The following is a 27450-nucleotide window of genomic DNA, read 5'->3' on the forward strand; positions in this document are numbered from 1 at the left end:
AGTTGCTTGGAAAGAGAAGGATTGTTTTCCAGCACAATAATTGAAGGGATTCATTTTCTTTAATTACATACATTGCAGTGGGAGGCTGCTGGTGCGAGTCAGAAGATCAGGGCCGAGGCAGCCAACCTGTTTGTAGTGAGGTGGAGCTCGGCGTTGTGGGAGCTTCCTTTTGGTGCTGCAGGGTTGGAAGAGCTGAAGGGTCCTCTTTGTCTTGGTGGCCTGGCGCTGGGGTCTCGGAGACGAGCCCAGTGTGGAGAGGTGTAGAGGACCCCACCTGCCTGGATGATGAAGCCCTGGAGAGACTGTGGACGCCAGCTGGAGGAGGTGTGGTGAGCCTGGAGTCGGGGACCAAGAGGCTGGCTGAGGACAAGTGAAGCTGGTGCCAGCTTGTGGTGGTGACTCTTTTGCGAACTTTTCTGGGGGGCTGTCTGGAACTGGGAGTCATCAATACCTATGGCCAAGGGAGGTGCCTTTCCAACAGAGGACCCTGGAATGCTTAAGGGGGAATTCTCTGACTGTACCCCCATTGCCATGTTTCCAGCAGCTCTCCATCAGCTCCCCCTCCTTCAGATTTTATTGCTTGCTTTGCCTCTGCTTTTGACTGCTCGGCTTGGGGCCTTCGCCCCCATAAACTCAAAACCATCTCCAACAGCCTCCCTGAGGGAAAGAAGATCTGCAGCCAGTGTGTGGTGGGACAGGTTCAATTGTGTGTGGGAGAAACTTGGGCTTATTTTGTTTATAGCATGCATATATGTATGTATATGTGTATGTATGCGTATATATATATATGTGTGTGTGTATATATATGTGTATATATATGTATATGTGTGTGTGTATATATGTATATATATGTATATTCTTTTTTTTCCTTTTTATTATCTCACTGATTATTTAGTTGTATAGTTGATTAATTTTAAATATTGTTAATTATTTGATTTTATGTTAATGTTCACTTAACTATTACTTGTTTATTTTTCTTACTGTATTTAGTTTATTTCTATCTGACATGGAGAGGAGGGCCTGCCCCCCCAGCGAGGGCTCCAACATCAGTGTGATTACGGGGAGAGGGAGATATGGCGCTGGCACAGTGTCTACTTGTGTTAGAAGAACAGTGAACAGATGTTTGAAGGCTGTTCACTGTTCTGACACTGTGACCAACTGCCAGTATCGAGGTAGGCAGTCTAGCTGGCTCTCTACTCTGAGCCTGGTCCTGTTGAATGCCAGGTCTGTATCCAATAAATCCCAGCTTATTCAAGACCTTATTCTGGAGGAGGATGCAGACCTGGCGTGCATAACTGAGACCTGGATGGGTGGGGAAGGAGGGGTTCCTCTGACCCTTTCCTGCCCTCCAGGTTATGCAGTCCAGCACCAGGGCAGACTGGAGGGGCGGGGGGGAGGAGTTGCCATTGTTTATAGAAAATCATTAGAGGTTACTAGGCGCTCCTCGGTCGTGAAGCCAGGTCTGGAGGCCCTTCATGTGCGGATTGGGGCTAGGGATGGTATTGGGATCTTGCTGGGTTACCGCTCTCCCCGTGACCCAGCCACCTCCCTACCGGAGCTGGCGGACTTCGTCTCCGCGGCACTGTTGGAGTCCCCGAGACTTCTGGTCCTGGGTGACTTCAACATCCATGCGGAGGCGGAGGTATCCGGTCCAGCTCTTGAGTTCTTGGAAACCATGGCTTCCTTGAACTTATCCCAACATGTCAACGGCCCCACGCACATGGGTGGCCATATGCTCGACTTGGTTTTTTCCACCGAGTGTAATGAGCGTGGTCTGATGGTGACTGACCTTGCGTCAGTCCCCTTGTCATGGTCAGATCATTACCTAATAAAATGTAACCTCACAATGGCGCTCTCCCCTCGGAGGGAGCATGGATCTATTTTGATGGTCCGCCCTCGAAGGTTACTGGATCCAATTGGTTTTCAGGATACCATGAGAGGGATTCCAGCAGAACTGTCTGGCACTCCTGTCGAAGCTCTGGTCGATGGTTGGTTCTCCGCCGCTACTAGGGCTGTTGACACGATCGCACCCAAACGCCCTCTCAGGAGCAGAGCTCGGCCAGGACCCTGGTATAGTCAGGATCTACGAGCGATGAAGCGAATAAGGAGACGGCTAGAGTGCGCTTGGAGAAAGAAACCGACGGATTATAGTAAAATAGCTGTCAGGATCGCAACTAACCGTTACCTGGCCAAGGTAAAGGCTGCTAGAAGATCTTACCTCGCTGACCGGATAAGCGAAGCTTCCAACCAGCAGGCGGAACTTTTCCGTATAGTTCGCGATCTATCTGGAATTGGTCAGGGTGAAGGGCCTCCCACTAGCATCTCACCTGACCAATTTGCAGCATTTTTTAAATCCAAAGTGGAGGCCATCCGCCATGACCTTTCTCCTTTTTTAAATACAATGGATCGAGCAGAGATGTCCAGCGCTCCGTCCTGCCCGGTTATTCTCGACTCCTTTCAGCCTGTAACACCAGATTTGGTAGGCAAGGCGCTTGATCGCTGTCGGGCCACCACCTCTTCTCTCGACCCTTGCCCAGCCTGGCTAATCAAAGCAGCCAGGCTGGTAACAACTGAATGGGCCACTGCAATAATTAATGGGTCTCTCCAGGAGGGCAAGGTCCCCCTCGCCCTCAAGGAGACACTCATTAGGCCCATTAGGAAGAAACCAAATTTGGCGGCGGATGAAATTGGCAATTATAGGCCCGTCGCCAATGTTTCCTTCCTCAGCAAAGTGGTTGAGAGGGTGGTGGAAGATCAGCTTCAGGCGCTCTTGGACGAAACCAATGCTCTGGACCCATTTCAGTCGGGCTTCAGGCCGCGCTATGGTACAGAGACGGCACTGGTTGCACTGTTGGATGACCTGTTGAGGGAGGCCGATGGGGGCAACATGTCCTTGTTGGTCCTCCTCGACATCTCAGCTGCCTTTGATACCGTCGACCACGGTATCCTCCTGGGGAGGCTCTCCGAGTTGGGAGTCGGTGGCCTGGCACTTGCCTGGCTCCGCTCCTTCCTGGAGGACCGCCCCCAGAGAGTACAGCTTGGGGAGAGGCTCTCGGCCCCGTGGAATCTCAATTGTGGGGTTCCACAAGGGTCGATCATCTCCCCAATGCTGTTTAATATCTATATGAGGCCGCTGGGCGGGGTCATCAGGGGGTGTGGGGCATCGTGTCATCAGTATGCTGATGACACACAGCTCTACATCTCCTTTACACCAACTTCAGTGGATGCCGTCCGGTCCCTCCAGCGCTGCCTGGACACTGTACTGGAATGGATGCAGTCAAATGGATTGAGGCTGAACCCGGACAAGACGGAGGTCTTGAGGGTGGGCGGTCCTTCCGTCAGCGGCATAGGTGACTTCCTCTCCTTTGGGGGGACGACCCTTGCCGCAAAGAGTGAGGTCCGCAGCTTGGGAATACATCTGGACCCGGCGCTTACCATGGAAACCCAGGTGGCGTCCGTGGTCCGCTCTGCCTATTTTCATCTATGGCGGATTGCCCAGCTGCGACCATATCTTGATCGGGGTGCCCTCACTACTCTAGTCCATGCGCTCGTAATCTCAAGATTAGACCATTGTAATGCACTCTACGTGGGGCTGCCTTTGAGGCTGACGCGGAAACTTCAGATGGTCCAGAATGCAGCAGCCAGGCTCCTTAGTGGGGTGAGAAAACACCAGCATATCTCCCCCACCCTGGCTGCTTTGCACTGGTTGCCCATCCGTTTCCGCATTGACTTCAAAGTGCTAATGATCACTTATAAAGCCCTAAACGGTTTGGGACCTCAATATTTGGCAGATCGTCTTCTCCCACCCAGATCTACCCGGATCACCCGATATAGCCAGCAGGGGCGGCTGAGGGGTCTGACGCCGAGAGAGGCCCGGAAGGAAAAAACAAGAAACCGGGCCTTCTCGGCGGTGGCCCCTCGGCTGTGGAATGCCCTCCCAACAGAAATTCGGCTGGCACCCTCGCTGGGTGTTTTTAAAAGCCAGTTAAAAACTTGGTTATTCAAGAAGGCCTTCCCTCCAGTCAATTAAGTCTTTTTCTCTGTTTCTCTCTCTCTTTTTTTGGCTATTCCATCTTGGTAATTCTCTCTTTAAATTAATTGTTTTAAATTGAAATATGTAATTTTATGATTTTATATATTTTTATACTGTTTTGTTTTATTTTGTAAGCCGCCCCGAGTAGACATGGTCTAGAGGGGCGGGGTAAAAATCAAATAAATAAATAAATAAAATAAATAAATAAAGGGAGAGAGGCCACTGCAGTGAATACACAGTTCCATTACAAAATGCGGATGACACCCAACCTTATTTCTACTTGCCATCTCAATCTGAGGAAGCTGTTTCAGCTCTAGATCAATGTCTGATATCAGTAATGGACTGGATGAGGGTGAATTAACTGAAACTTAATCCAGATAAGACAGAGCTGTTCCCGGTCAGTCAATAGACAGATCAAAAAATAGAGATGCATTCTGTGCTACATGGGATTGCACTCCTTCTGAAAACACAGGGATGAAGCTTGGGGGTGCTCCTGGATTCATCTCTAAACATAAAGGTTCCCCTTGACAATTGTCCAGTTATGTCCGACTCTAGGAGGCAGTGCTTGTCCCCATTTCCAAGACATAGAGCCAGTGTTTGTCTTTACACAGTTTCTGTGGTCACGTGGCCAGCGTGACTAGACATGGAACGCTGTTACCTTCCCACCGTGGTGGTACCTATTTATCTGCTCGTGTTTACAGGCTTTCAAACTGCTAGGTTGGTAGAAGCTGGGACAAGCAACAAGAGCTCACTCGGTTGCATGGATTCTAACTGCTGGTCTTTTGACCTTGCAGCACAGAGGCTTCGTGGTTTAGCCCACAGTGCCTCCACATCTCTAAACATGGACACCCAAGTTTCAGCAGTGGCCAGGAGTGGCTTTGCACAATTACAGTTAATATGCCAGCTGCACTGGAGAGGTCTGATCTGGCCAAGGTAACTCATGTGTTAGTTACATCCTAACTCAGGGGTCAGGGAACTTTTTTACCTTTTAACCCCCCCCAAAAAAATTATATATGCTGATATTACCCCCCTTAATTTGAAAGGAAGGATCTCGGTCATGCGTGGCCAGTCGAGCGCCGCCGCCGAAGGCCCGCCACCCATGCCAAGGCCTCCTCCTCCTCTGCCTGGCAGGGCCGCACTCAGTCCTTGGCCCTTTGGGGTCGGCTCCCCTTCTCTGCCAGTGGGTGGCTCCTGAGCGGCCATTGAAGAGCAACAGGTGGCTCACCTGCTGGGGACGCCCAACGCTGGTTCCTGCTCTGGCATCACTACTGGCTCCGGTGGCTGCTCGCCTGGGTGGCCGTGTCGAACCTTGCCATCAGGGCTCCTGTGGGCTCACTGTCGAAGCGCCATGACAACTGCTGCACGGAGGGCAAGAGGCTCCACCAGTCCCAGCTGGCTGGCGTGGAGGCTGTGCCAAAGGAAGCTACGCGGCCCCGTGAGTGCCACTGCCGCCCGATGGGCTCCTATGGGGACAGGCTATGGGGCGGCGGTGTCCCAGTGCCAGGAGGCTGAGCCTGGCCCAGGCTGCTGTTGTGGCCATGCCTGCCCCCCTCAGCCGCAATCCACCTCTCCAGGCACTAGAAGGAGAGGCTCCTCCTGGCCAGGGCGCTTCTGCTGCTCACCCCGGCCTCGCCCTCCGCCATGGCTGGCCCTGCCACCACCGCCTTGGCTGCCTTATGCAACTGGCTGGGGCCCATCACTGGCCATCATCTGCCTTGGCTGGGTTGCAGCTGGGCTGGAGAAGGGGGTGGGAAGGGAGCAATCGGGCAGCCAGGGACTCCCCCTCTGGGCAGAAGAGGAGGATAAGGAGGAGGAGGATGGAAGGGGGTTAAGGTCAGATCCTCATTACCCCAGGATTTTCATTTTTACCCAATCTGGGGTAATTTATCCCTGTTCCATGACCTAACTGGATTACTGTAACACACTGTACATAGGGAAGGCTCTGGAATGTCTTTGGAAACTTCAGTGAGTCCATAATGCAGCAGCCAGATTATTAACTGGAGCTGGTCACAGGGATCACATAACCCACCTGTTACAGCAGCTCCACTGGCTCCCAATCCATTTCTCAGCAGAATTCAAAGTGCTGGTTCTAACCTATAAAGCCCTTCATGGCTTGGGTCCAAACTATCTTAAAGACTGCATCTTTCTTTATGAGTCTGTTCAGGGGTTGAGATCATCAAGAGAGGCCTTTATCTCAGTCCCAGCACCTTCATAGGTGCATTTGATGGGGACACAGGACAGGGCCTTCCCTGTTGCTGCTCACAGACTTTGGAACTCCCTCCTACAGAAGGTCAGGCTAGCATCTTTGCTTTCTGCAAGCAGGCAAAGACCTTTCTCTTCGGTAATGCTTTCCCTTAATGACTGGCTGCCTGAGTGTGGCTCTTATATGGATTGTTGTGCCTTACTGATTTGAATGTGTCTTTATATTGCTTCTGTTTGCCATCTTTTAGAGTCTGATGCTTTTTTGTTATTGTATACTCACCATTGTTAGCTTTAAATACTCTCTTTTAATGATGTAAGTCACATTGGGTTACCTCATCCTCTCTTAAGGAGAAAGGTGGAGTAAAAATATTTAAAATAAATAAAATAAATAAAAATGTTGGTCACAAATGAAATTCTACTCCATGCTTTGATTGCCTTTGCCAGGTCATGGCATCTGTATCTGTATACATATATAATGCACCCATGACAGGGAGATGTGGCTTCTTTCCACTCTGGGAGCCTTTCTTCAGCTGACAGGTGGGATATCAGCACAATAAATAAATAATAATTTAAAATCCACCCTTTCACTTTTCTTCTTTCTTCCAGGGACAGAACAATTGAACTGACATGGTGTGAAATGTCTAACTAGTTTTTTTCTATCACATTTTGACATCTTGGGTGCAATAAAAACTTTTTTTCAGCGTGTGGCAGATGTATAGCTTTCATCCCAGGTCTTTTAATCTGGTCTTGCTCACATCGGTCATATTGCTCCCAGGGTGGCAGGTGCCCTTACAGTTGCTTCAGCCCTTATCTTTGGGTTGCCTGTACAACCTGCACATTTTACATTTTTAAAATATACATATACAACTCTCAAAATCTTCAAGCCTGCACAATAACCAACCATGAAATCTTGGAGTTATGGCAGTCTTTTTAAATGGAACACTTCCAAGCCCTGGCATGGCCTGTCATATTTCCCAATATCTTCTTGCATGATACCAAAGCTTTTCATCTGTGGCTGTGTGTGTGGGGGGGTCTCTGCTGTGATTCATTCACAATTCTTGTAATTTGTTCTACTTTAGATGCTTACAAATCCCCAAGAAAATGATTTTCACATTATGATAGTCTGGATCATTTGGGATCGTTTTTAAGGTCAAAAATATTAATTACCATAAATCTGACTTGCCTAACTCCTGCCTAATATGTGGATAATATAGCATTTAAAATGCTATGTAACTCCTAAAGTTAAAAAGAAGAAGGATTAATCCAATTAGATCTAAGCTTTGCTACCTCTTCAAAGCTTCCACTTTGAATATTAAAGTTCCTCTTTAAGCCTGCTTATGTTAAAATGGCAGTGGGATTATTCTTAGCAGGAAAGAACTCTCTTCCATTCTCAGAGACTGGAAAAGTTACTTTTTTAACACTACAATTTCCTGGATCCATGCTAGTTATGCTGGCTGTGGGATTTTGAGAGTTGTACTTTAATAAAGGCACTTGCCCAGTCTTTGTTCTTGAAGCTTACTGCCACAGTGCTGAGATACTTTCACACTTTAATGGTACCACCTGTCATGCAAACAAATATAAGTACTATGAGCTTTGGCAGATCTGACCATTTGGAGAAGAGTTGTGATCATCAGTCCCCTAGTAATGTCAACAAAGTTCACAAACAACAACCTTGTAATGCTCATCTTCACTGGTAAGAACATTTTCTTTCAGCTGATACTTTTATAGAAGAAAGGTGGGGCAAATATATTTTAAAATAAAATTAAATCAATAAATGTAAAGTCCGGTGCATATGCACTAAAATTGTGCTTCAGGTCACAGTAATAAGAAATACTTCAAGCTAGTTTTGGCCAATATTCATCACACAAGACCAGTGAGTTCTAAACAATTTCAAACTCTCAGTATCTCTCATGTGCAGATCCTGATCACCATTGATACTATACACATTTCTCAATAGCCCTCTCCAGACATTCAGACATCCTAACTCTGGAGAGAAGTGCAACAGGATAATTCTTGCTGATTAACTGCTGTGTGGGGTAACTTCCACCCAGTTCCAGCAAGCAACATCATGTACATGTTCAAAGGCTAGATAGTTGGAGCTTGGAACATACGGACTGAAATCTTTTTGCGTAGCATAACACATTGTGTTAGAGTATTGAATCAGTGAGGATTTGGTGAGTCAATTCTTCTGTAAGTTCCACAGTTTCAAATGGGCCTGCTCCAGTTATGACTTACTGTGCTAAAGCAACCCTTTAATTAATGTTAATGTTAAATGTTCGAAATTGGAAAAAAATTAGTCTGTTGGTATTAGCATTAAAAAACTGAAACATTTTAATTCATTAAATTGTCAATATCTTGTTCCTGGAGAGAGAAAAAGGATCTTCTAAAGAGAATTTTAATCTTCCATAACAATTGGAGAAGGGCTGGTTGTCTGTTATTGCAAATAGATTTTCAAATCTAATCAACTCTGTAGATTAATGTGGAGAACAGAGATTAAAATCATCTTCCTTCCTTCCAATTTGGAAATCCAATATTGCCAAGTAAGAAATCCCCTTTTCGGCTACCGCATACAATGCATGGAAGTCTGAGGCCAGACTTCTGGTTCCCTCGCAGTGCCCTTTTTTGCTCGTTCTTGAATCATTGAATTAGTTTGCACTTGCCTGTGTTTTATTGTTCAATTTTGTATTGGAAGCCACCTAGAGTGGACTGGTAGCCCAGATAGGCAGGGTATAAATCAAATAAATAAATACATAAATTCACAACTTTATTCCAAGGATAAAACTACTCAGTATAAGAGCTGGAGATCATGTGCTGCCTTTTGAATGAAATATCTTTTTTTTTTTTACAACAAAACCCCTATTACTTCAGTTACTAACTCTTCTATGTGAGTGACAAAGAGCAAATGGAAGTGAATAGCTGAAGAGGATGTCCTCTCCTCAAAAGCCTTGGCTGCTATTCACTCTGAGGATGAGAGACCTTTGAGAATCATGTTATTTGTTTTTTAGGTGATGATGATGTGAGTGAGCATGTAGAGCTGACATTGTGACCCTCATTCTGTTCAAAATACTGTGCTTGTTAAAAAGTAGTTGCTTCCCAGGGATCTGCAGCAAATGTATTATACTTGTGATAGTGTAGTATTTATTACTTGTAGAAGACACCATTTCACTTACTTTCAAATTAGGGGTACAAGTTTATTTTGGACTATCACACCATGCTGAGACCTACTCAGTTCAATGAGGATTCAACACAGAGCAGAATGTAAAGTAGATATTTTTGTCAAGAGGGAAGAAAGGAGAGAAAGAAACATCTGGCAAACAGAGATGTGTTCATCAATAAGTCTAACCTACATCCATGCCTCAAGGAACAGGATTGCTTTTAATTGACCTAACCCAACATGGTGTCAACAGCAGGTCAAATGAAAAATTTATCAGAATGCTATTGAGTCAGTCTGGAAACAAAGCAGAAGGAACATTTAACTGAATTTGTCTTTTAAAATACTCAGCTCAATTCATTTCAGTTTATCATAATGTTCTGTACTCTGGGTAGCTCAAAACAGTTAAATAAAAATGCAGTGTATTAGAGCATGCACATAATAAACATGTCAAACATTCTATGTATGCCAGTGTTTCCCTAAAGCATTCCTCTGGACATCAACTTCCAGTTCCCCCAAATCTGATTTTGTAATCTTTTCTGAAAACATTAGGGTCATGTTCTAACCATATCCTGCCAAAAGGTTTTTCCATTACCTCAGGAGAACTTCCCAAAAGGCCCTGTTCCTTGCTTAGTTCAGTTTGAGTCTTCACAATAGCAGCACCCAAAGGAAGGTGTAAGAATTTGATTTAGCTGCTGGATAGTTCAGTGGTTTAAGTATCTGGTTATGGAGCCAGAGGTTGGGAGTTCAATTCTTCCCCCTCCCCCCTCCCCCGTGCCTCTATGATAGGGGCTAAACATGGTGATACATAGGTTTCCTTCCAGCTCTTCAGTTCTAAGGTTAAAATAAAATCCTTTTCAAAATGAACTTCAGAGTATGAGAAATTTCAGATAAATTCTCATGAGTGCCTGTCAGGATACTTTTGTGTGTGCCTTCTTGTCTTTAGGTGTACAACCTTCTCTGCAGCAATTGGAAAATCACAACTTATTCGCCCTCCTCCCCCCAGGTTTCCACTCACCATCATGGGAAGATGTCAGAAGGTAAATCCTTGCACAAGGTTTTTTTCAGATCAGGAAACATGTTCAGCAAAGGAAACTGTTCAGGAAACAAAGGATATGTACAGAAAGAAGGAAGAAATGCAGCCCTTTGGCCACCTTGAAATATTATAGCAAATTTAAAGAAAAATCTAGAAGGGCCTAAGAATGAAGCAGAATATTGGAAGCCTCTTCCCTGAGGAAATGAAATTGCTCCGAAGCTGGAGGGCAAGTGATAGGTTTACCTTTTTCTGGAGCTGAACAGTTCCCTTTCACATACCTGCTGCAGGGCATACAGGGAAGAAGTTGTGTTGTATGCATCTACATTAGAAACAAAATGTATCTACAATGACCATGTGTGAATGTAACATTTGGGAAGCCTTAGGGAAGGTGAGGAACCCTGTCAGTTTTGCATCAAGATGTATTGGAAGCCATTTTCCCCCTGAAAAATACTCTGAGGCTTTTCTTTTTCTTATTCTGTCTAGAAGGTTACTTTGCAGGACTGTTTACCAAAAATGCCCACTTTGTGGCCACTGCTAGCCCACCCCAAATGCCCCCATGTCCTACAATGACACTTAGTAGAAGGAACTGTGAAAAAACCAAATGGTGACCAAACATCCAACACAGGTGTTGTTGACACTACTTTCAGATGAAGTGTGTGTATGTGGGAGCTCCAGGGGAAAAAATAAATAAAGCTATGCTACAACCACTGTTGATTGTGAGGCCCACCTCTGAGAAATTATTGGTGAATATCTCTGTCCGCAGAGAAATTTGGGAAATTGTCTCCCTCCCTCCCCAGTTCCTTCTCCCATACATAGGGTGAATTTATTATTTTATTATTTTATTTAAAATATTTTTATCCCAATTTTCTTCTCAAAAGGAACCCAAGGCAGCTTACATAATTAAAAAGACAATATGTATAAGCTAAAAACAGTAGGTATACAAATATAAAAAAAATTAAACACATATTACATTAAAAACAGTAACAAAATTAATACTAAAACACATTTAAAACAACAGAGCAAAACCATTCATTTAAAAAACCCCTGTCAGTCCACCAGTTATTAAGGGAAAGCATGCCTAAACAGAAAGGTCTTTGCCCGCTTTCGGAAAGATAGCAATGATGGGAACAACCTAGCTTCCTGTGGGAGGGAGTTCCAGAACCTGGGAGCAGCAACACGGAAGGCCTTTCCCCTGTGTCCCCACCAAGCATACTTGTGAAGGTGGTGGGACAGAGAAAAAGGCCTCCCCTGATGATCTTAAAGCCTGGACAGGTTTTGGGTCCAAGCCATTTAGGGCTTTATAAGTTAAGACCAGCACTTTGAACTGTGCCCAAAAATGGATCTGCAGCTACTGAAACTGCTGTAATGAGGGGGAGGGGGGTAACATGATCTCTGTAACCAGCCCCAGTCAGCAATCTGGCTGCTGCATTTTGGACCTCAAAAGAGACAATGTGGAACTGGAAAAGGTGCAGAAGAGAGCAACTAAAATGATGACTGGACAGGGACACCTCCCTTATGAGGAAAGGCTACAATGTTTGGGGTCCTTTAGTCTAGAGAAAAGGCACCTGAGGTGGGGACATAACTGAGATGGATAAAATTATGCAGGGGATGGATAAAGTGGATAGAGGGAAGCTCTTTTCCCTCTCACACAATACCAGAACCAGGGGACATCCATTCCAATTGAGTGTTGGGAGTGTAAGAACAGACAAAAGAAAATATTTCTTTACCCAGCATGTTGTTAGTCTGTGGAACTCCTTGCAATGGGATGTGGGGTTAAAGGCACATGGGCCTAGATGCCTTTAAAAGGGGCTTGGACAGATTTCTGGAGGAAAAGTACATCACAGTTTACAAGCCCTGATGGGGAATGTATAATCTCCAGGCTTTAAAGGAAGGTACCTCAAAGTGCCAAATGCAGGGGAGGGGGATCAAGAGACAGGGATCTAGTTGTCTCGTGAGTTCCCACAGGCATCTGATGGGGCCACTGTGAGATACAGGCAGCTGGACTAGATGGGCCCTTAGCCTGATCCAGCAGGACTCTTATGTTCTTATATGTTCTTATGAGTGGCTTGTCCCTATTTCTGTTGACATCAAGGTGATGTAAAGGGGTTGCAAATTTCTGCAGACTGTGGGAACTAACATTAAAATGGACAAACTTTAATCAAGTACCAATTGAAGCACATGGGGGTCAAAGTCTTTGCTTCCCATATGCTAGATGGTACTGTAGCTGGCGGTGAGTGACCAAGAAAGTGATCTTGGGATTATGGAGGAAGCTAAAGGAAGATATTGATCCAGTATGTGACTATGTAAAAAAGAGCAAATTCCATATTGGGGATAACTATATAAAAGAATCTAGTATGAAACTGACAGTATTATGACGCCCTTATTCTAGCAGTGGAGAAACTTGTGGATTTGGGGAATAAGCTTCAGACGCTACAGAAAAGAAAAGAAAAAATGAATGGGACGTACCCAGAGGCCCTTGTGGTTTTAATGTTCAGGTTTTTATCTCCTTTTGCCTTACACAAACCTATGAGCCAAGCGTAGTTGGAGTTCTGGTAGTTGTACTTCATCAGTAAGGTAGAGATGGAGAAGGTGTAGAAAGGGCAACCTCTGTGTTCAAGGTGTTGCAGCAACTTCCATAGAGGGCAAATTACAATATCTGGAGTTGTTCTACTTAACAAAATGGGGAGTTAGGAAGGAGATGAAACCATCACAGCAGAACATGGGGCCATCCACTAATGCTGAATGACAGGAAATTCAGGACAAGAAAATACTTAAATTGTGGCATCTACTGTCACATGATGGGCCCTTGGCCTCATCCAGTAGGGCTCTTCTTATGTTCTTATGTTCTGGAGTTTCTGAACCCTTTCCAAAGGCAGCCCCACATAGAGTACATGTTGAGAGTGACAGCGCTGTTGTTATGCTGTTTGAGATTTTCTTCAGCAATCTCCAAACTGAGAGGAAAAACAAAAGACACAGGACACAGGAGATATTCCCTTCACCAAGAGTGTATTCACAAAATATACATATGTAGCACCTCAGAACTGAAAAATTCTCACGATTCCTTCCAACAAAGTGACAAGCTGCTCCTCCATACATTAACCCAACAAATAAGCCTAGTCAGCAACTTATATACTGCTGCATTACATAAGCATGATGTAGCAAACTGAACTTTGCACATGTGCGGAAGTGTCACATGACTTTCCTGGCTAAGAGCCAGCCTGAATGACTCAGCCTTTTCCAATTTCCCATAATCCTACAAGACAATTCCATATTTTATTTTAAACAAAATACTGACAGTACATTACAATAATCCAGTTGAGCTGTAAATAGGGCATGTGTTACCGTGGCCAGATCAGCCTCCTCAATAAACTGGTGCAGCTGGCATAGTAGTTTTAGCTGTGCAAAACCACTCCTGGCCACAGCCGACACCTGAACATCCATGCTCAGAGAGGAATCCAGGAGCACCCCCCAAGGTGTGCACCTGTGTTTTCAGAGGGAGTGTAACAACCCTATTGCTTGATCTGCTTTTTGACTGACCAGGAGCACCTCTGTCTTGTCTGGATTAAGTTTCAGTTATTCACCCTCATCCAGTCCATTACTGACACTAGACACTGATTTACAACCAAAACAGCTTCCTTGGATGGGAAGGAGAGATAGAGTTGGGTGTTGTCAGCAAAACTCTGGACACCCTCTCCCAGTGGTTTCATGTAGATGTTAACACAGGAGACAAAACAGATCCCCGAAGGACACTACAGACCAAAGGGTAGGGTGTTGAACAGGAGTCCCCTCACACCATCCTCTGAGTTCTCCTGTCCAGGAAGGACTGGGACCTCTGTAAAACACTGCCTCCAAGTCCCACCTCAGAGAGATGGCCCAGAAGAATACTGTGGTTGATGGTATCAAAAGTCACTGAGAGGTCCAGCAGAACCAACAGGAAATACTCCCCCTGTCCAGTTCCCTGTGTGGGTTGTCCACCAAGGGGACCAAAACAGTCTCTGTCCCATAACAAGGCCTGAAGCCAGATTGAAATGGATCTAGGTAATGTGTCTTATCCAGGAATCCGTGGAGCTGAGAAGCCACAACCTGCTCCAGAACCCTATCCATGAATGGGATATTAGAAACTGTATGTTAATAGTCCATTACTGTGGGATCCAAGAAGGGCTTTTTCAATAATGGTCTTATTACTGCCTCTTTTAAGCATGCTGGGATACTACCCTGCTACAAGGAGGCATTCACTACCCCTTGAACCCACTCAGCCAGTCCCTCTCTGGCAACTTTTATAAGCCAGGAAGGGCATGGGTCCAGGAGACAAGTGGTGGCCTTCACCTCTCCAAGGATCCTGTCCAGCAGGCTGCAAAAACTGAAACTTACCCATCAACACTGGACAAGTAGGAGCCATACTTATATCTACAGGACCTGTAGCCATTTTGCTTGCAAAGTGCTAAGCAAATTTTTCACAGTGAGCTACTGAGTGGTCAATGCTATCTTCATGTGGGCCATGATGTAAGAGGCCCTTGACCACTTGGAAGAGCTCCACCGGGTGACTTTGTGCAGACTCAATGGTGGCAGCAAAGAATGACATCTTCTTTGGCACCACTGCAATGGAATAGGCCTTCCAATGTGCTCTAGCCCATGTCTGGTCAGATTCACTCAGAGTTTTTTGCCATCATTGCTCTAGTATCCATCCCATTTGTTTCATCACCACCAGCTACCCTGTAAACAAGGTGGCTAGTTTGGCTCTACCTTGTGGGAGGGGATGCTTAGGAGTGATTGTGTCAACCAACTTGGCCATTTCCCCATTCCAGAGGTCAACCAGGGTCTCAACAGAATCACCTGCTGAGGCAACAAGGAATTCCCCAAGAGCTGTCGGGAAACCATTTGGATCCATCAACCTCCTGGGACAGATCATCATAATTGGTCCCCCACCCATACAGAGGCTTCAAGTTCCAGTAAGTCTAAAGCCCATCAGATTATGATCTGTCCATGACAGAAGAACAACAGAGGATTCTTCCATACTCAGATCACCAACATCAACCCCAGTACAGAAAGCCAGGTCTAAAGTGTGCCTTCCAGCATGAGTGGGGGCAGATGCCATTTGAGATAAACCCATGGTTGTCATGGAGCACATGACGTCCTGAGCCACTCCTGACAAAGCTGCCTCTTCATGAATATTGAATTATCCCCAGCACTACAAACTGAGGAGACTCCAACACCATCCCCAAGAGGATCTGAGTGAGCTCAGGCAGGGAGTCTGTTGAGCAGTGGGGTAGGCAGTACACCAACAGAATCCCTATTTTGTCCCACGCTCCCACTTTCAAATACACACATTCAAACCCAGCAAGCTGGGGGAGGTGGCACCTGGTGAGGGGAATAGAAGCATGACAGACCACTGCAACTCCACCTCCCTGCCCTCCAGGTCTTGCTCGCTGCTGCACAGACGACCATGGTGGACAAAGCTGGGTGAGATTGACAGAATTTCAAAATTCAGTACTTTGCAGGCATAATCCAAAGGGATGTACATGATGCAGGAATAAATTCAAGTCCAAGAAGGCTGTCCTTCACATGATCAGTGGTGTGATTTGTCCCACATTGTATTTCACAGCCAGAATGAGATTCTCTCACCAAGGACAGACCCATGGAGAGAGGGAACACTTGCTCAGTTGACTTTCTGCTCTGCTTTTCCTCAGAAGGACTCCACCCATAAGAGTGTATGGGAGTAATATCACCAAGAGAGACAGAACAGGAAAAGTAATTAATTGAGACATAATTTCAGGAGTCCAAAAGATTTATGACAAGCAAGAAATATATAAAAAACATAAATACACTGACAGTTGATTCCTGAATAGCATAATGCAACCAGAGTGTAAAAATAATGTAACAAGAACCAGCAAATAAGAAAAGTCTTTTACCCTTCCTTTAAAAACAGCCTTTAGAAGTTTTAACTCTTAGGTGAATATTGACTGACATTGTAACTCTAAGAGGTTTTTCATACCCAAGGCTTGTGTCCCATCTGCTATTTACATTCTGATTACAGTATTGTTAATTCAGAGGAAAAGTTGAAAAGAGGGTGCTTATTATGGGAATAGCTGCTTGGATAGCTCAGTCAGTTAGATATCTATATTATCTGGTATATTGCTCAGTAAAAACAATTCTGAGGTTAGTGGAACATTACAAAGGGGTATTTTTTGTAACAGAGTATGTACTGCTATCCAATACTGTTTTGCTACTTTACAAGTCCACCATATAGGCTAAAAGCTTCCCTCTTGTGCTTCACACTTCCAACAAACATTTGACGCTTTTGTATAACTCTTTGACAATTTTTTCGGAGTCATATGCCACCTATAAAACATCTTATATACTGTATATACTCGAGTATAAGCCTAGTTTTTCAGCAAAAGCACCCCCTCGGCTTATACTCAAGTCTGTGTCAAAATTACATCCCCTGCAGTGTGGGTATTCTCCGGACTCCCCGTTTCATTTTTGGGCACCTGCAACCTCTGTGGGTGGTCCAATGACCTGGATTAAGTACACTGCATTTCCACTTCAGGACACTCCCATCCTTCTCCTCCTCCTGCATATTCTATGTACCCAGCTTCCTCCTCCATCCTCCATCTCCCTCCATCTTGTTACGCAGCAGTAGATCAGTAAATAAGCTCAGCATCTGGTATGATTCCTCCCTCCGCAGGCAGTGAAGTGTGTCTCACAGCTCAGAAGGGGAGTATCTTCAAAAACATTTAACCTACTGAAGCCTCAATTAATGTTATTTTATTGGTATCTACAGTATTTTTATTTTTGAAATTTACTAGTAGCTGCTGCATTTTCCACACTCGGCTTATACTCGAGTCAATAAGTTTTCCCAGTTTTTTGTGGTACAATTGCGTGCCTTGGCTTAAACTCAAGTATATGCGGTGTGTTCTCATTAAAATTTACCAATTTTGTGACCTTTATGTTATTTTTCCATATTTGCAACCATTGATCAATATCAATATTATGTCCTATATTTTGCACCCACCTAATCATACTCATTTCACATGCTAGCAAGGTTATGCTCCAAATCCTCCAAGGTAGACTTCAACAGTATGTGGACCGAGAACTCCCAGAAGTACAAGCTGGATTGTGAAGGGGCAAAGGAACTAGAGATCAAATTGCTAACATGGAGGAAGCCAGAAAGTTCCAGAAAACATCTACTTCTGCTTTATTGACTACACAAAAGCCTTTGACTGTGTGGACCACAGCAAACTATGGCAAGTTCTTAAAGAAATGGGAGTGCCTGACCACCTTATCTATCTCCTGACAAATTTGTATGTGAGACAGAAAGCAGCAATTAGAACTGGATATGAAACAACTGATTGTTTCAAAATTGGGAAAGGAGTATGACAATGTTGTATATCAGTGGTTCTTAACCTTTGTTACTCACATGCTTTTGAACTGCAACTCCCAGAAACCCCAACCAGCACGGCTAGTGGTGAAAGCTTCTAGGAGTTGCAGTCCAAAACTCCTGAGTAACCCAAGGTTAAGGTGAAAGGAGACTGTCTCAAATTGAGCCCTTGAAAAAATGCTGTTTTCTCTCCACTACTAACACAAATTAGCTATAGACACTGAAACATTCCTCTCCATGGCTTTCTAATTCTCAGTAATGCCAGTAATGCCAGAAACTAGCAAGGGCTGCCACAGGGCTTTGTATGTCTGTTCTGCCTCCATTTCTAAGCATTTTATAAAACACTGGAGCATTCCTAAACCATTTGCAGTGTCTTCTAACAGCAGACTACCTCACCTCTTAGAAAGACATTAGAATGGGGAAATTTATTTTTCACTCTCTTTTGCCCACATCCAGCTTTTTAAATCTCAAGTTCTTCTTTTCCCAAATTTTTTAGAACTATTAGTAGATGTAGAACACTTTAGAGGAGATGAAAATAAAATTCTCCCCTATGTACAATGACTGATTTTAACAATTAAGTTATTCCCAGTATGGGAAGGATCCTGCTGAGGAACCTTGAAAAGGAAGAAATGGGAACCTCAATTTAGTATTGACATGACAGAATATAGATAAATCCTATAAAGGCTAAGCACTAGGGATAAGATGCTTAGATTTCTTGGACTACAAATTCCCTAATTCTCCACGAAGGGAGTGATACCTAATAGACAGACACCTTACAGAGAGCTAAAAGTAGCTCACCTGGAAGAAAAGCCTCAGCTGGAAGGCTTAGAAGCTGAACTGGGCCTAGCTCCACCCAAGCTTCCTCTTCAGAGATAAAGCTCCCAGCTAGAACTGGGGCAGGTGAGACTACATAGCAAGAAAAATGCAAATTGACTCACTATGAAATCATATCTGAGAAATCAGGTTTCCCCAGGCAAATTTGCACTAACTGATCATGCAGGGAGACAGAAGGAAACTGTTAACATAGCTCTCCTGTGGCCTTCCTGATTTGCAGGAGGAAAGGCTACAGGAGAACTGTCTTAATAAACTGTGAACAAGTTCCAAGTGGCAATTTCCTCCTCTCATTCCTGGGTTTTTGATGCTTTTCAACTTCCCTTTTAGGCACCTTCATCTTTACCAAGGGATTCTCCTTATATATATATTTATAGTTTCAGTCATCTCGGGCCTCAGGTTCGTCCTCTAGAACCTCCTTTGCTTGATAGGCATCCTCCGGTTCCTCTGCAGCATCCCGCCTAGTGCCTTTGTCCTCTTTCCCCCTTCTCTAGGGCTTCAAGTTTGAGTTCCATGGCTTGGTTTTCTTGTTCTGAGGTCTCCTGCTTCTTCAGCAGTTTCTCCACTATCACCTCCAATGCCTCCTTTATAACCCCTAGCCCTCAAGGGTCAAGTTTTCCCTCCCTTCCCTAGGAGCCACTCTCTCACCCCTCAGGGTTTCTGTCCATGGGCAGGACCTTTATTTGGGTTTCAGCATCCTGGGTGTGGCGTTCCCCTTGACCAGGTTCTCCCTCAACAGTCATGGGACTCATTTCCCCTGTACCTACACTGGGGATGGTTACCTCGGGCTCTAAGCTAGATGGCTCCCCTCCAGAAGCTCCTGCATTTCTGACCTGTTCTCAATGAATCAGTCTGCGATACTTCTAAAGCGGAAGGCTGGGGGTGAAACTGCATGTGTCCACAAACCTGTTACTATCTTTAAGTGATTTTGCTGGATAGTGTGGCAGGGTTTGCAAATTCAGTGCACATCTCCACTAAAATAGCACCAATACCATACAATTAAAAAGAAGATGGTAGCATTCCGCAAATGTGGGACCCTTGATGTCACTGGACTACAACTCCCAGAATGCTAGACCATAGGATTCTACCTACCTACCTACCTATCTGTCTCTCCACCTATATATCTCTCCACCTCTCTCTCTCTTCCAAGAACAGCTGGTGACTGAAGACTGGAAACCACATGTCTAAAGTTAACACCATTCTGTCTAGCTAATTGGGAAACTCACACATTTTCCAACAAATGCAGCTGATTGTTATACTGAGGTGAATTTAGAGAGCTGCGTGGGAGAAGCTTGGCTTAAAGAGCCTTCCCACAGTATATGGATTGACAGCTTTCTGAGAAGTGCTAAAGTCTCTCACAGTTTATAAGAGCTTAAATACATGAATGAAAATGAACATTTGAAAGCTGGGCTGAAAGTAACTTTTAAAATCCCTTTAGTTGGTATTGAGCATAATTTGCATTGGAAATGCATCACGTTCACAAGGCTAAGTAAGGAATTATGTCTGAAAAGGATTCCGTGGCAGCTGTTTCCTTTTAATTCATGTAAATGGATAATCGTGTCAGCCTGATGTATACCAGACAGGTGGAAAGTATAACTGTTCCTCATCTTCATTGATCCCCTCCCACCTTGAATATGATTTCTGAAATGATTCAACCTTTCCAAAGGAGAAGAAGGGGTGTGTGAGGGGAAGGGAGATGGCTTCCTGTTTTATTCCAGATTAAATTTGAACATTTTTTATATCTCAGAAATTTGGATAACTTCTCTAGCTACAAAAAACAAAAACAAACCAAAAAACAAACAAACAAGCAAAGAAAGGATGTGAGGAACATCTGCAAGCTATGCATGAGACCACAGGCCTCAGGTGGCTGACTGTGGCTGCCCATGCTACCTTCCTTTAACTCTATCTCCCTCCACTGTGACTGCTGCCAATATTGTGCTGGTGAAAAGGGCACAGAAGTTGGATTCTCTTTGCCTACCCTCTTCCTCAGAGCAACCAAGCTCCTGACAGTCCATCAAAGAGCTGCAGAGCAGGTTGTCAGGAAGACGGCACATGCACTCTCCATGTGCAGCCGTCTGCATTGAAATCACATACCTTCACTGAAGCCCAGTGGATTGGTGGCCAAGGCCCAATAACAACACACAGAGAGGGGAATGTAAATCTCTCCAACCCACCTCTACATGGGAAGGAATAGATGTTCATGCAGGAGTATGTGTATATGTACATCTGTGCTCATTCTGGGTGTATTACCTACTCACTTCCCAACACTACATGCAACCATAGATGGGGGGAGGGGAAATCTGCCACAAATGACTGAGTGTCAGTTTGCCACCCTCCATGTCTCACATCCATAAGGTCAAGAAACAGCTTGAATGTTTTTTTCCCTAGTTGGGTATAAGCTAGGTAACAAGGATGTAACATCTCTACAGTTCTTTCACCCACTGAATAGGAATCATCCATCCATCCATAGGTGATGCTGTGTGTGTTCTTGAGCACTGTCTGGCATCGATAATGAACAATGGCCAATAAACTGAAACCAAATAAAATGGAGATCCTAGTGCTAAGAGGCTCATTGAACCAGTTAGAGGGATAGTTGCCTGGCTTTGATGGGGTACCACTCCCCCTGAAGGATTGCTTGGGAGTGCTCTCTAAGGAGGCACAAGGATCTGCTGCGGCCAACACTGCTTTTTATCAACTTTGATGGATTGCCCAGCTATGCACCTACCTGGATATAAAAAATGCCTAACAACAGTGTTTCATGTGCTGGTAATCTTTAAATCAGACTACTATAACCCCCTCTATGTAGGCCTGTTCTTGAAGTCAGTATGGAAACTCCAGCAGGTCCAAAATGCTAAAACCAGACTGATTATAGAACCAGCAGATATAAACACACATCCTCAGTCTTAGCACATCTTCACTGGCTCCCTGTTAGTTTCCACGCTCAATATAAAGTGCTGGCCATAACCTGCCAATCCCTTAACACTTTAGGACCTTGATAATTGACAGAACATGGCTCCCACAAAATAGCTACTCATCCTGCCTACTCCTTGAAGCCTTTGATGTTGAATTGTAACATGGGAGGCCAAGACAACCAACACTAGGAAATGAGCTTTCTCAGTTGTGGGCCCTTCCCTCCGGAATATGCTTCCTTACAGAGGTTCAGCAGGTGCCGTCTCTCTCTAGTTTTAGGAAGCTAATTAAGTAAGAATTACATAAAGCTGCCTTCTACTAGTGTGAATATTGACATAAGATACTCATGTGGGTTTTAATTTGTATATAAGGTAAGTTTGTTTTTAGCTAGTTTTATTGCATTTTATTGTATTACATAGTGTTTTTTAATTATATGGTTTTTATTTTATGTTGTGAACCACCTACCAGTGGTGTCCAACCTTGGCCGTCCAGATGTTCTTGAACTTCAACTCCCAGAAATCCTGGCCAGCAGAAGTGATGGTGAAGGCTTCTGGGAGCTGTAGTCTAAGAACATCTGGAGGGCCAAGGTTGGACACCACTGACCTAGACTAATAAGGCAGTATAGACATGCAAATCAATCAATCAAGACATAAATAAAAACTAGATATCTACCCATCTATCTGTTCATTTTGTTTCACTTTATACTGCCTTTCTCCAAGTGAAGGGGCTGAAGGCAGCTTACAATTTAATTTTTAAAAAAACAACAACTAAAGCTACAATAATATTATTATATTACTTAATGTTTTAAAGTTATTTGTTTAATTTTTTCCCTAAAGAATACAAACCACCTTGAGCACCTACTGGGGATAAAGACAAGTATAAAGAACTCACACATCTGCAAACTATATTCTGGATGCAAAACTCTTCATTCATGTAAGTTCTGACATCATGCCTAAGAAATAATAACATATGCATATGTATTGCACATCTGTTCCAGTTCTGTTATATTTACATGGGAAACTGAGTTCTAAATTAAAGGAAGTTATGCAAAGTAAGGCAGAGAGGATTGGATACAGAAGGATATTTTGTTATTCTGATGCCCAAGGAAGAAAGGCCTCAATGATAGCCTTAACAAGCTGGCAATCTGTTGCTTCTTAGAAGCACCCATATTTTCTACCCAAGTTGACTAACAATTCACATCCAATGCTTTGTCTGTTCTTGCGTGCATCCACAAAACGATTCTGTGAATCCCAGACAGTATTTCCCACAAAATAATCATTTTCCTTTGGCTATGGGACATAGTCTTATATCTTTTAATATGATCCCTATGAACAAGTGACTTTTTTTCCCGCTGAGCTCTCTGATTAGTTCATTGTGCTCAGTGAGACTAAGGCTTTTATGCAGGGTGAGGGAGATGAACAAATAACCCCAAATTACCAAGGCTTTGATACAATGATAAATTATATAATATAGAACAGTAAAGTTTACCAGCAATTGTGACTGGGTCCCAGCTGGGAAACATCCCCTTTATCAAAGCTTGCCACATAAGGCCTCATTTAAATATCTATGCATAATTTGACATCTGAAGGGTTTCAGCCAGCTGCTTAAACAGAAACATTTTTTTCTGTTCCTTCAGGAATTCAAACAGCTTATCTTCATAAGAGATGGGATGAAGTTAAGGAAGATGTTAGTCCTCCCCACTTCTTTTGATACTGTTATAATTATCTCAGAGTGTTGCAGAGCAGAACCTGCCATTTAAGTCTTCACTTGATCCTTCCTCAGACAGTAGAAAAGACAGTACTTTAAGACTGGTTGAACTTCTACAGGCTTGTTATTATGGGCTTGATCAGCCTCTTAATGAGCATGAAATTAGAAGCAACATCTTTAAATGGTTTGAATACACAATGTGGTGAAGAGGTGAAAGCAAAATTTTGCTCCCCCCCCCCAAAAAAAAAACACATTATAGAGCAATAAAGCAAACTGGTATTTTGGTCCCTTCCAAAACAATGATTGCCAACATGTGTGCTGATGAATCATTTGATCCTTCTGCCTTTTGTCTCATCATCCATTCAACAAAAATCAAATCATCGGTTGTTATCCTGCATACATTTGCTTGTTGGCATGAATAATTAGATCCATGCTGAAGACATTGTATTGGCCATACTGATGATGATGAAGATATATCATTTCAGATAAACTTGGTCCATCAGCTTCTCTCTCTGTGGCCTAGAAGCCTTGCCCATTTTTAATTCTCACGATGACAAAAGTACAGAATTGTCTGAAGCATGTCAGCTAGGTTTTTTTCCTTGCATAATCATACATTCAGCACATGCTTCTCCTTGGCAGTGTTGATGATTTCATTTAAGGGCCTGGCCAGAAAGTCTCAATTTTCCTTTCTTTTTTTCCTTTGTTAAGCCATATTTCTTATATGCAAGGAAAGAAACTTTGAAATAAATTTAATGGTTCCCAATATAACATAAGTTTCTTTTATGCATCTGTGGAGATGACCGTTTCATCAGCATTGTCAAGCATTTGCTAGTGTAATTCATGTGTTGTCATTTGTTCTTTCTTTTAGCCCATTTTTTTGATTGATCTCTTTTCAAAGTATTTCCAGAGACTGTTTGTACAAGCTCATCTGTAATTTCTGGGCCCCATCTGTATCTGTCATCCAGATTCAATGCTGCCTCTCTTTTGAGTCACGCTGTTTCTCTCCAACCAAATCACCTTTCATTCTTCACAGTATATCTATTCAATTTATCAATACACATATTTTCTTCCCATTCAAGCTGATCTTCTTGAAGTTTGTTTTGTTTTGTTTTGGTGATAAGTAGTTTCCTGCTTTGATTTTAAAAATTACTATTTGTCAAATACAATCATGGTTCTGTCATTTGATTGAGTGCCCTAGCGATATTTTTTAACTTCACTGATCTTGTCTCCCTCTTCAGTTAAGGCATCAAGGCTGAGAAGACAGACTGATTCGTATTTGACAGACTGGATCAAGTAGTGATCATTAACCAAATTATTTTTTTGTCAGCTTGAAAATGCCCTGAGGTACTTACTTGTAAGCCTTTCATAGATATCCTCTTATTGTATGATTCTATCACGTGCACTGATGAAATTGGTTTTATGCCCTACACCTAGCATCAAGGGCAGGATAGTGGGCATGGGAGATCAATGGACTCCAGGTGGCGTTTAGGGGAGGAGGACTGGCAAAAAAAGAGAAGAAATCTTTAATAAGTCCTAGGAAAGTAGTTTATTGGGAAATCTCAGGGTTTAGCTCCTAAGTATGTCTTCAGTGAACAGAAAGTTTCCCCCAATTGAAAGGCTTTCAATCTCGTGGAGGAACTCACTGACAGATGGGGCAGGCAAATTTGGCAGAAGGGAAGGAGACTTTTTCTTATTCTTCCAGTAATTCCAGAGTATCCATAAATTTTCCAAGGTGGATTTCAGAGTGCACAGCTAGAGGTAGAATAGGGAACCTCCTCCTGCCCATCAGGGAAAGCAACATTAGGTTACCTTCTTAGGGGACAATTGTGCAACATCCTTATAATCCATTTAAACAGGAAGAAGTGCAGAAAAATATGTACTCGTAGGGGCATTTAGAAGATGTTCTGCATATCAGACCAAAGGCCTGTCTACTTCCAGATTTTGTTTACTGTCAAGGTCAATGAGATGCCCCTCGAAAGGCCATAGCAGAATATTAAGGCAGTCATCTTTTCCTACTATAGTTCCTTAGCTACCAGTGCTGAGAGGATGAATGAAAAAAATAACTGTGATATTCATCAAAAATAGCTGATTCATGTAATATTTGCCACTTTGTATTTATCAGTTCTGGAGCCCCCAACAAATATGAAGTGATGAATATTTACCCTTTTTATTCATCCCCCTCGTTGGGCTCATAGAGCAAGCTAGGCTGCCAGTTTGGTCTCTCTGCCTATGGGTCTGCTGAACAGCAGTGTAGTAGGCCTGCTTTCTCTGTCCCCACAGCCTGCCCTGCTCCCTTCCCACTGCCCCATCATCTCCCTAACTTGTCCTGCCACTGCTGCCACACCATCACCGCCACTGGAACAGAAGCTAGGCTGCCAGAATGGAAACCACTGTTCCGGCCAGCTAGCCTGTCGGAACAGTTCCAGCTGGCTCTCCTTGCATCTCTGTGCATTGATCAGCTATGGGCTGTCTAAACAAAAACAAATGAACAAAACCACCATGGGCTGTCTTTTAAAAAAACCTGACAGAGAAACCAATTCATGATTCATTGGAAAACCTAGGGGAAATTAATAGTTTGTCAACTTTGATGAACCATGAACCACAACAAACTGCCATTTTGGCAGTTTGTGCCCATTTCTACTGAGAAAGCACGCTGTATCTAATGAAATTGGTTACATGTACAGCCAGCATGCCTAATAGCCTTTGACAGGTTTCTTTGTTTGTTCGTTCATACCCTGCCTTTCTCCTTGAAAAGGACTTAAGGCAGCTTACCTCATTAAAAGACAATATTTAAAGCTTAAAACAGTATACAAATACTGAGAAGGATCAGACAAATACCACACTAAAAAGCAGCAAACAAGAGCAACACCAAAAAAATGTTCAAAGCAGCAAGGCACAACAATCCATTAAAAAATCCTACTCAGGCAACCCACCAAATGCACTTGTGAAGGTGGTGAAACCAAGAGAAAGGCCTCTCCTGATGACCATAATACCTTTTGTTAGCACAAAAACTCAGAAATTCAGTAGAATCAGCAGAGTAATGTCCAGTGTGGCAGTCCAAATAAATCACACACACAGGCAGCTTCTTCCAACACCAATTGTGTGCTTACAGGATATATACAGCAGTTCAGTCTGGCAGCATAACAGGATAGCATTCATCATAGAGCAGGAAGATACATCTACTGTACAGGTTCACATATACAGTGGTGCCCCGCATAGCGACGTTAATCCGTTCCAGGATTAACGTCGCTATACGGAAACATCGCTAAACGGAACAAAAAAGCCCATATAAATGCATCAAAACATGATTAATGCATTCCTATGGGCTTAAAACTCACAGTTGAGCGAAGATCCTCCATAGGGGTGGCCATTTTCGGTGCCTCTTAAGCGAGGAATCCGTCCAGAAAACAGCGGTGGCCATTTTGAAACCGCCAATCAGCTGGCTTCCCCCCACCCCAGTCTCCGCCGGCAGGGCAGCCGGGGCTTGCTTTTCCTCCCGGCTTCCCCCCACCCCTGTCGCCGATGCTGGGAGGAGAGCACAGACGGAATTGCCTTTCCTTCTGGCTTTCCCCCCCATCCCTGTCGCCGAAGCCGGGAGGAGAGCGCAGCCGGGGCTTGCCTTTCCTTCCGGCTTCCACCCACCCCAGTCCCCGATGGCGGGAGGAGAGCGCAGCCGGGGCTTGCTCTCTCTCCTGGCTTCCCCCCACCCCCGTCGCTGATGCTGGGAGGAGCGCGCAGCCGGGGCTTGCCTTTCCTTTTGGCTCCCACCCACCCCAGTCCCCGATGCTGGGAGGAGAGCGCGGCCGGGGCTTGCTCTCTCTCCCGGCTTCCCCCCACCCCCGGCGCCGATGCCGGGAGGAGTGCGCAGCCAGGGCTTGCTTTTCCTCCTGGCTCCCACCCACCCCAGTCACCACCGCTGATGCTGGAGGAGGGCCGGGAACACCTGCCAGCTAGGAGAAGGTACTGTATGGGGGGAAATCGCAAAGCGATTTTTCCCCATAGAAAACATCGCAATGCGATCGCAAAAGTGATCGCAAAATCTTCATCGGTATGCGGATTCGTCGTTAAACGAGGCGCCCGTTAAGCAAGGCACCACTGTATATACTTACACACATCTGCCTGTGACCAATTACATTAAACATTACATCATGTATGAGTCAGCACTCATGAGTCATCATGACTCAGCATTATTACACACCTGT

At 44.2% G+C, this 27450-nt stretch overlaps 2 long non-coding RNA genes across 2 annotated transcripts in view; both read left to right on the forward strand.

Moving 5' to 3' along the window:
- Positions 1 to 3375: 3375 nt before the first annotated feature.
- LOC144585986 (uncharacterized) overlaps positions 3376 to 27450 on the forward strand; it is a 589741-nt gene continuing 565666 nt past the window's right edge. Inside the window, exon 1 of the long non-coding RNA XR_013540647.1 lies at positions 3376 to 4201. This is a non-coding gene — a long non-coding RNA (uncharacterized LOC144585986). The remainder of the gene's footprint in view (positions 4202 to 27450) is intronic.
- Positions 5966 to 26105, forward strand: LOC144586159 (uncharacterized). Its single transcript, XR_013540919.1, has 2 exons — positions 5966 to 7928; positions 10393 to 26105. It is a non-coding gene; the product is annotated as an uncharacterized LOC144586159 (long non-coding RNA).

This window comes from Pogona vitticeps, chromosome 1, assembly GCF_051106095.1.
Source record: "Pogona vitticeps strain Pit_001003342236 chromosome 1, PviZW2.1, whole genome shotgun sequence".
Taxonomy (NCBI): domain Eukaryota; kingdom Metazoa; phylum Chordata; class Lepidosauria; order Squamata; family Agamidae; genus Pogona; species Pogona vitticeps.